Below are 8,945 nucleotides of genomic sequence, written 5' to 3' on the forward strand. Positions count from 1 at the left end.
CTCCTTGGTCAGAGATGGAATGATAGACACAAGGAGAGTCTCCACAACCCTAATTCTCACTTGCACTGCACAGGTTCAGCTTACTGCCACTAAACTGACCCCTGACACCTAGCAAAGTGAGACAGGATTAGACAGGCAAGTCTTAGAATACAGCCGCAAACTTGCTAAGTTCACAGAGTAGTAACAGAACCCCAGCAAGCTAAACGACTGACTCCAGTCTTACTGCTAGGTCTGGATTGGCAGAGTGTAATACCAAATCCCCAGGCCTATTTGCAGTAAGCAACAAACAAATACAAAGCTACACAGTACTGGCTAACTTTCAGAAACTGACTAACCAACAAAGATTCAGCAGCATCTGCTTACCCTGAGAAGAGGCCTTATAAAGCAGGTGCTGTCCACGCCCCACTCAGACCTCACAGACTGTGAGCACAAAAACCAGCACCGGATCCCCTGCCATGCACAGAGCCTATAACCACTGCACAGCAAAAGACCCGAACCGGAGTATCAGCTGCGCTCAGGTCACTCCGCTAGCACTTGTCTCCCGGTTGCCATGACGACGTGGCAGCACAGGGCAGGAGACCCTAACAGTAATGCAGCGAAAGACCTTGCCCATATGAAACAACTCACTTCTGTTGCCAGGCATTTTCACTATCACCACAAGGAATCCATCAAGGAACTAAAAGCATTTGGCCTAGATCGTGTCCACTTGGGCATACGAGGTGGTGACATTACCAAGGAACTCTACAAGAAAGAGAGTGAATGGATTCTTCGTCTCAACAGCCTCAGACCTCATGGCCTGAATGAAAATATCAATTATGCAGTTTTCCTGTGATATTTCTCCCAGAATTATAACTAGCTCCAGCCTTCTCTCTTTTCTGTTTTTCCACAATTGTTGTCTGTTTTTCCAGCTTCTTTTTCACACCTCCTTTTCCCTTTCCACTTTTCCCTACCTTCCCTTTTTTCTTCTTCTCGCTTTTCCCCCCCTTTCCTCTTCCCCTTCCTTCCCTTTTCTTTTCTTCTTTTTTCTTTCCCCCCCATTCCCATTTCCCATCCCGCCTCCACCCACCCCCTCCTACCACCACAGTCCATCCTCCTTAATTTGTTTGACACTCCTCAATACCCACACCTCTGTGCAGACCAACACGGCCACCACGAACTCCCTACACTCAGTTTAAGTTTTTCATAACATTACATGCTCACTTGTCAACTGGCACACATCCCGCCCCTTTCACCTCTCAGTGAGTGCCAGTGTTTCCCTTCCCTCCCACTATTCAATTTATCTGCACACCGTCTTCCCCAAATCACATCCAACACGGCCCCCCAATTACCTCAACCTTTCCTCTCTTCACCCTATCCATCACCCACACCCACATCCTGGCTTAGATCATTCCACCATTCTTCTCCTCACTTCACCCTGCACCCACACCCACATCCTGCCATTGTTTCTTCGACCGCTTATAACCTTAGCAGGTTCAATTTACACTCACCACTATTCCACTTTAAATATTCACATTTTCCCACTTTTTCTTTAGATTTAATTCTTATTATCATCATGATTCATTAACTATATCCTTTTATTTCAATTACATCATAATCCTTGATGCTAATTTGATTAATTTATTTATCAAAGCAAATCCCTTGTTATCTAAATTCCTACCTACCCCTCTTTCTATTTAATGTTCCTGTACATTACCATGTTCCCCTAATCTTGTCTTTTACCCATTGCTAAATTAGCTTTCCCTTCGTTATGCAGCTCCTCTATTACATATTTGCCATATTGTAAGATGGCGCCCGAGGTCTATCTGCCGTTATACCATACACTTGCCTTCCACAAAGATGGCGCCCGGGACCTCGCGGCTGTTCAGGGCCATATGACCACTCCTCCCACAAAGGTATATACGGACAGCCAGCGACATTGCGTCCCGAGATCCCGCCTCCTATTCCACGTCACGCTCTGCCACCGCCCCCTATTCTAAGTGCATACACGGACTGCCAGCGATATTGCGTCTCGAGTCTCCGCCCCCTATTCCACGTCATGCTCCGTCATTTTCACAGCTGACTGAAGCTCCTCAGCGGCAGCTGTTATCCCCGGCCCACCGTTTATGAATCGTCCGGCCATTGGTCAGCATCTACTTATTAGCTGCTTCCCAACCACACTCCTCACTTACCCCTCTAACCCGGAAGTGAACAAGCCCGTCAGGGCAAAACGCATTTTCCACGGGGGGGGGACCACACATGGCGGGCCCCCCCCCCTGACGATGCCCTGACCTGCCTACTTCTTTCCAATTTTGGTGACCGTAAGCCCACCGCTGTTCTGTGTACAATGTGCACAGACAGCAACATTCTATGTGCATTTATTAATATGCTTTATTGGACAATATGTGATTAGACCTGTGTAGCACACATATAGATTTTGGTTATAGCGCTATTGCCTAAAAGCAAAACATATAGTATAAAATTTTCCTCCCATCCCCTTTTCCTTTTCCTTCGATCTTCTAAGCTAACACCTGGTAGAGAATTTACACTGGTATACTGAATTTTCACCAGCAGAGGCCAGTTGTTATTGTTATAAGATTAGTTCATTCACTGTGATCCTCAGCACGTATTTTGTGATTAGAAACATCATTATATTTTTTTTGGCTCAGATTGTGGGATTCACCACACCTGATTCTGTTAAATTCAATTGAATCTCTACACTCAGCATAGGATGTATGATGATCATTGATGAGATTTCTCAAATCAATGTTTAAAATATTATGTGATTTCTCTGAGGACAGATATAATCTTATTTTATCTCAATTCCTTACCAGTCCTTTGTGACAATTCTTCACTGATAATTTAATCAAAATCAAATATTTCATACCTCTCGCTCACACTTTACTATTTTTTCGTGGACTCTCATCTGCGATTCACGGAGCACAATACCACAGATGTGGGATTTAATGAGCTGTGTCTAACGCAGAAAGCAGATCCACCTATTTGTACTGTACTAATTTATCTCCTTCCCTGTTTAAACTGTTCTCATTTTCTATCATCTTTTTCTTCCTCCTCTTTCTCCTATTTTCTTATATAGGTGCACTCTCATTGGTGTACTGTCATATAAATTCTCTACTATCATACCACGCTGCCAATGCCCGATCTCGTCCGATCTTGGAAGCCAAACAGCATTGGGCCGGTTTAGTACCGGGAGAGGAGACTTCCTGCGAATACCCGATGTTGTAGAGCAGGGACCATTTCCCTCCCTATGTGAATTGCGACGCCAACAGCAGTATCACCACTAATTCTTACTTCCTTTCTTTCATTTGTGGCCAACGACCAATTATTGTGGCTTACGTCAGAAAGTCAGGTCCCTGTGAATGCAGGAGACTACCTATCTTTGAATTTAAGTAGCCCTAGTGGGACGTACTTATCAAATAATCCTTATGACCATTCCTTGGTTCCATCAATACAGATATTCTGTACTGGTCAGGGGAAATGGGGGTAAGACGATCAAATGTCTACAACCATTCCAATCACGCATTGTGATTAAACAGACCAGAACACTTTTTTTTTTATGGATCAGCTATATGGGTAATTTCATTATAAACGTCAACATTAAAAGTTATGTTTTAAGTATTTCTTTGTATATGTTATAGGAATTTTCCTTTCTTTCCAAGAGTGTGCCCACACAAGAGCCTTCTTTTTCTCCATTTTCCCAGTATGTGTACTCTTTGGCTCTGGGCGCACCACCAATTAGGACAACGTCATCTATCCAAGTAAAAAACAGGTGTTTTTTTTCTTTTTTCTCCTATTTTGGAGTGTTTAATTGTCCAAATTTTGGTTTTCTAATATCAATATTGCATTAATCTGACCGGTGCCCGATCGCCCCCTGTCTAGTCATAAGTATTAGTCTATGCTGTTTTAACAACAGTCTCTGATCGTCTGGCACGGTTTTCTTGCCTTATTTTGTATACTGATTATATCAATATCCTTCCCTCTTTTTACCCTATGATCCTTTTTAGCAGCTAAGCACTATCACTATTCTGCTTAATTATTGTTATTGAGGAGCAACTCGAAATACCCAACAAACTTATTAGCAATATATTGCTTAAGTTCTATATCAGAATCCATTATGACCACATTCTCACTGAAGACTGAGCTACTAAGACGCCAGAATTTGGAAAATTTTGGGGACCCGGTCCCTGAGACCTATGAACAATCTACTCCTAATTTAGACTGGCGGACCACCTTCTCCAGGCTACAGAAAAGCCTGCAGAAGAGGACACGCCTATCGTGGGATGTTACGACCTTAGAAAATTATATCAAACATAAGATTGTACCTCGGGGCCTAAGGCCTAAAATATTCCCATCTTTTCCTCTCGCAACTGATAATTTGAAAACCGAATGGGAAGCAGTTCTGCTCAAATGTTCTCATGAACTATTGCACCTTTTGGTCAAACACGACACTCTACTTATAGACCAGGTCGAGAAAGAGATTGACGAACTTGGCAAAACACTGGAAACGTGGGAAAAAGATCTATCCTTTCAAACAGCCTTCGAGAAACACAAGAAAGAAATAGTCGTGTATGAACAAGCAATAGTTGATCGAAAACGCAGCAAATTCATTAGGGACAGACACGATTTCTCACGTGGCGACGTTTTCAGGTGGAATCCTACACCCTAAAATAAGAACAGAAAATGAAGGGAAGATCCCACCTTCTCTGAATTTGAATCTTCCAATAGTGGAAACTCGGCCAGCGAAACCTTCGAAGGTACTACATACAATCGTGAAGAGGCAGAAGACTTTGCCCCACGTTTTTTAGGTCAAGGACAGAGGCCAAGAGGTCGCATCAGAACCCGGGGAAAACAAGGAGAGGGGGAAAGAAGAGGCGACGGGCGCAATCAAGATTGGGACATACCGAGGACTGCCCGATATCCAGTCCGACAGAGGAAGACACTACGGTAAACCCGACCAATCCTGCCAAACTTCAGGTCATTAATTTATCCACAAGGTCTCTATCCCCTGACCATATGGAGGTACTCGCCAAGGGACTTTCATTCTCCCCGGTAAGATCCTTTAACAGATTTTCTTGGGAAAAGGACTTGAGATTATTCGGGAGGAAGCTCCTCCTGAAAAAATTCTTTGCCAAACAAGAATTAAGACTTCCTGAGAACTCTGCAGACCAGGATTGGTCTGCGGAAGACCTCAACGATATCCAGGAACTAGAACATCTTCGTAGGGAATCCAATATGGATGAAGCATCTACTCAGAGACCAAAGTGCAGACCTAAATCCTCTTTTTTCCCTCCCGATAACAAGAGCCCAGAGATCAAGGTCTTCTTGAATAGAGTGTCGAAAGAATTTGATGACATCTACGTACAAACCAAAAGCGGACTTCATCAATTTCCTAATAACCTCAAATTTAAGGAGAGAAAAGCACTCCAGGAATTAGGAACATGGCACGATATCATTATAAAACCTTCGGATAAAGGTGGCAACATCGTCCTTTGGCCCCAAGAAATGTACGTCACCGAAGCTCACAGACAGCTACATAATTCAGCATGCTACAAAAAACTTCTCAGTAATCCTACCGACAGATTCTTGAATGCCTATAATAAGTTAATACAGGAAACTGCAGCTCAATGCACAATCACAAAGCAGGAATCGCAATACCTTACAGTCCAGAATCCGAAGACACTCACATTCTATCTTTTGCCTAAGATACATAAAAATGCCCTCAACCCACCAGGGAGACCTATTATGTCTGGCAACGGCGGACTCTTGGAACAACCTAGTAGGTTCTTGGACCTGCATCTTCGGGATTTTGTTCTTTCCTTGCCCTCTTACCTACAAGATACATCCAATTTACTACGAAAGATCCATGATATACACTTTGAAACTAACTTTCTCCTGGTGACTCTAGATGTAGAGGCACTCTACACTAGTATTAACCATCATCAAGGCCTTACAGCTGCCAAATATTATCTAGATCAAGGGGGCGAGAAAGATTTTTCAAATTTCCTTCTAAGATTACTTGACTTTGTCCTCTCCAAGAATTATTTTGTCTTCCAGGACCAATTTTTCTTACAAGTGAGGGGTACAGCAATGGGCGCAGCCTGTGCACCAACGTACGCTAATCTGTTTTTGGGATGGTGGGAGCACTTTTATGTCTTTAAAACCATCAATGAGAAATACACCGTTCATGTGATATTATGGCTAAGATATATTGACGACATATTCATCATCTGGGACGGAGAGAGGGACCTTCTGATGGACTTCATAACAATTCTTAATACCAACGATCTCAACATCACCTTGACATACACCATCAGTGCGGAAAAAGTCCCATTCCTGGACCTGAACATCTATAAATCCACCACAGGCTTTCTCGAAACCGAGCTATATCGGAAAGAGACTGCAACGAACAGTCTCCTCTTCCTGACCAGCTCACACTTCCCCCCTACGGTTGAAAACATCCCTAAAGGGGAGTATCTAAGGCTGCGGCGTAATTGCTCAGAGGAACATGCCTTCAAAATCAAGAGCAGAGAACTCACTAATCGCCTCCTAACCAGGGGCTACAGCAGACGCTCACTTAAACGCGCATACTCAGCTACAGCAATGGTAAAGAGAGAAAGTCTGATCTTCAAGAAGAAGAAAGAGGTCCCGGAACAGGACAATGTCATCAGATTTATAGGAACCTTCTGCCCTGAGTGGAGAATGCTCAAGAATGCGATAACAAAACATCTCTCCATACTACAGTTGGATCCTGATTTATCCCCTTTTCTGAATTCACCCTTACAGATGAGCTGGCGTAGATCCAAAAACATTAAAGACCAGCTAGTTCGGAGCCACCTTGCAACAGCTACACTCAAGAAACCCACTGTCATAGGCTCTTTTCCCTGTGGCAAATGTAAATCATGCCCTCAGATATTAAAAACTAATACAGTCATGGACAGGTATGGCCAAACAGTGAAATTTCAACATTTTTTCAATTGTGATACTCAAGCTGTTATTTACTGTATAACCTGCGGATGTAATCTTAAATACGTTGGCATGACTACACGAAAACTCAAAGAAAGAGTCCTGGAACACCTGGGCAACATACGTAATGCAGCGAAAGACCTTGCCCGTATGAAACAACTCACTTCTGTTGCCAGGCATTTTCACTATCACCACAAGGGATCCATCAAGGAACTAAAAGCATTTGGCCTAGATCGTGTCCACTTGGGCATACGAGGTGGTGACATTGTTCTAGGGAAAAGGGAAGTGGGAAAACTACTGCACAAGTACTATACTGTGTATTATCTTTCTACGAACCCCATATTATTTTCTAGTTCATAGATTTGAATTAATTATGGGGGTGCTGCCACACACCGTGGTGTTACCAACATTAGAGAACTTGTTTATCAAAGAGAAGAAAGAATTGGTCTTGAATGGCGCACAAAAGTGATTGAACAATTACCTAAAATATAACTTTTATTCTAGTTTATTTAAAAGACCTGTAACTGTGAAATATTAAAACCAACATGTAATAACAAGACAAAGTGTATTCATTAAAAACACACGCTGCACTCAGAGTGTCATGCACTGCTCTTCTATTTACTTAATGGGTACAATGACCTCTATAAATTTTGTGTGTATTGTCTGATAATAAGTGAATAAAGATTTGTATTAGTATCCGTATTGCAATCTGTCTCTGTTTTATGTCAGTTGACATAAAACAGAGACAGATTGCAATACGGATACTGATACAAATCTTTATTCACTTATTATCAGACAATACACACAAAATTTATAGAGGTCATTGTACCCATTAAGTAAATAGAAGAGCAGTGCATGACACTCTGAGTGCAGCGTGTGTTTTTAATGAATACACTTTGTCTTGTTATTACATGTTGGTTTTAATATTTCACAGTTACAGGTCTTTTAAATAAACTAGAATAAAAGTTATATTTTAGGTAATTGTTCAATCACTTTTGTGCGCCATTCAAGATCAATTCTTTCTTCTCTTTGGTAAACGAGGTGGTGACATTACCAAGGAACTCTACAAGAAAGAGAGTGAATGGATTTTTCGTCTCAACAGCCTCAGACCTCATGGCCTGAATGAAAATATCAATTATGCAGTTTTCCTGTGATATTTCTCCCAGAATTATAACTAGCTCCAGCCTTCTCTCTTTTCTGTTTTTCCACAATTGTTGTCTGTTTTTCCTGCTTCTTTTTCACACCTCCTTTTCCCTTTCCAATTTTCCCTACCTTCCCCTTTCCTTCCCTTTTTTTTTTCTCTCGCTTTTTCCCCCCTTTCCTCTTCCCCTTCCTTCCCTTTTCTTTTCTTCTTTTTTCTTCCCCCCCCATTCCCATTTCCCATCCCGCCTCCACCCCCCCCTCCTACCACCACAATCCATCCTCCTTAATTTGTTTTACACTCCTCAATACCCACACCTCTGTGCAGACCAACACGGCCAACACGAACTCCCTACACTCAGTTTAAGTTTTTCATAACATTACACGCTCACTTGTCAACTGGCACACATCCCGCCCCTTTCACCTCTCAGTGAGTGCCAGTGTTTCCCTTCCCTCCCACTATTCAATTTATCTGCACACCGTCTTCCCCAAATCACATCCAACACGGCCCCCCAATTACCTCAACCTTTCCTCTCTTCACCCTATCCATCACCCACACCCACATCCTGGCTTAGATCATTCCACCATTCTTCTCCTCACTTCACCCTGCACCCACACCCACATCCTGCCATTGTTTCTTCGACCGCTTATAACCTTAGCAGGTTCAATTTACACTCACCACTATTCCACTTTAAATATTCACATTTTCCCACTTTTTCTTTAGATTTAATTCTTATTATCATCATGATTCATTAACTATATCCTTTTATTTCAATTACATCATAATCCTTGATGCTAATTTGATTAATTTATTTATCAAAGCAAATCCCTTGTTATCTAAATTC

At 42.3% G+C, this 8,945-nt stretch overlaps 1 pseudogene; it reads left to right on the forward strand.

Annotated features, from left to right (window-relative positions):
* The first annotated feature begins 3,106 nt into the window (after positions 1 to 3,106).
* On the forward strand, positions 3,107 to 3,225 carry LOC134937335 (5S ribosomal RNA; annotated as a pseudogene).
* The last annotated feature ends 5,720 nt before the right edge of the window (positions 3,226 to 8,945 follow it).

The sequence above is a fragment of the Pseudophryne corroboree genome, chromosome 6 (assembly GCF_028390025.1).
Source record: "Pseudophryne corroboree isolate aPseCor3 chromosome 6, aPseCor3.hap2, whole genome shotgun sequence".
NCBI lineage: Eukaryota > Metazoa > Chordata > Amphibia > Anura > Myobatrachidae > Pseudophryne > Pseudophryne corroboree.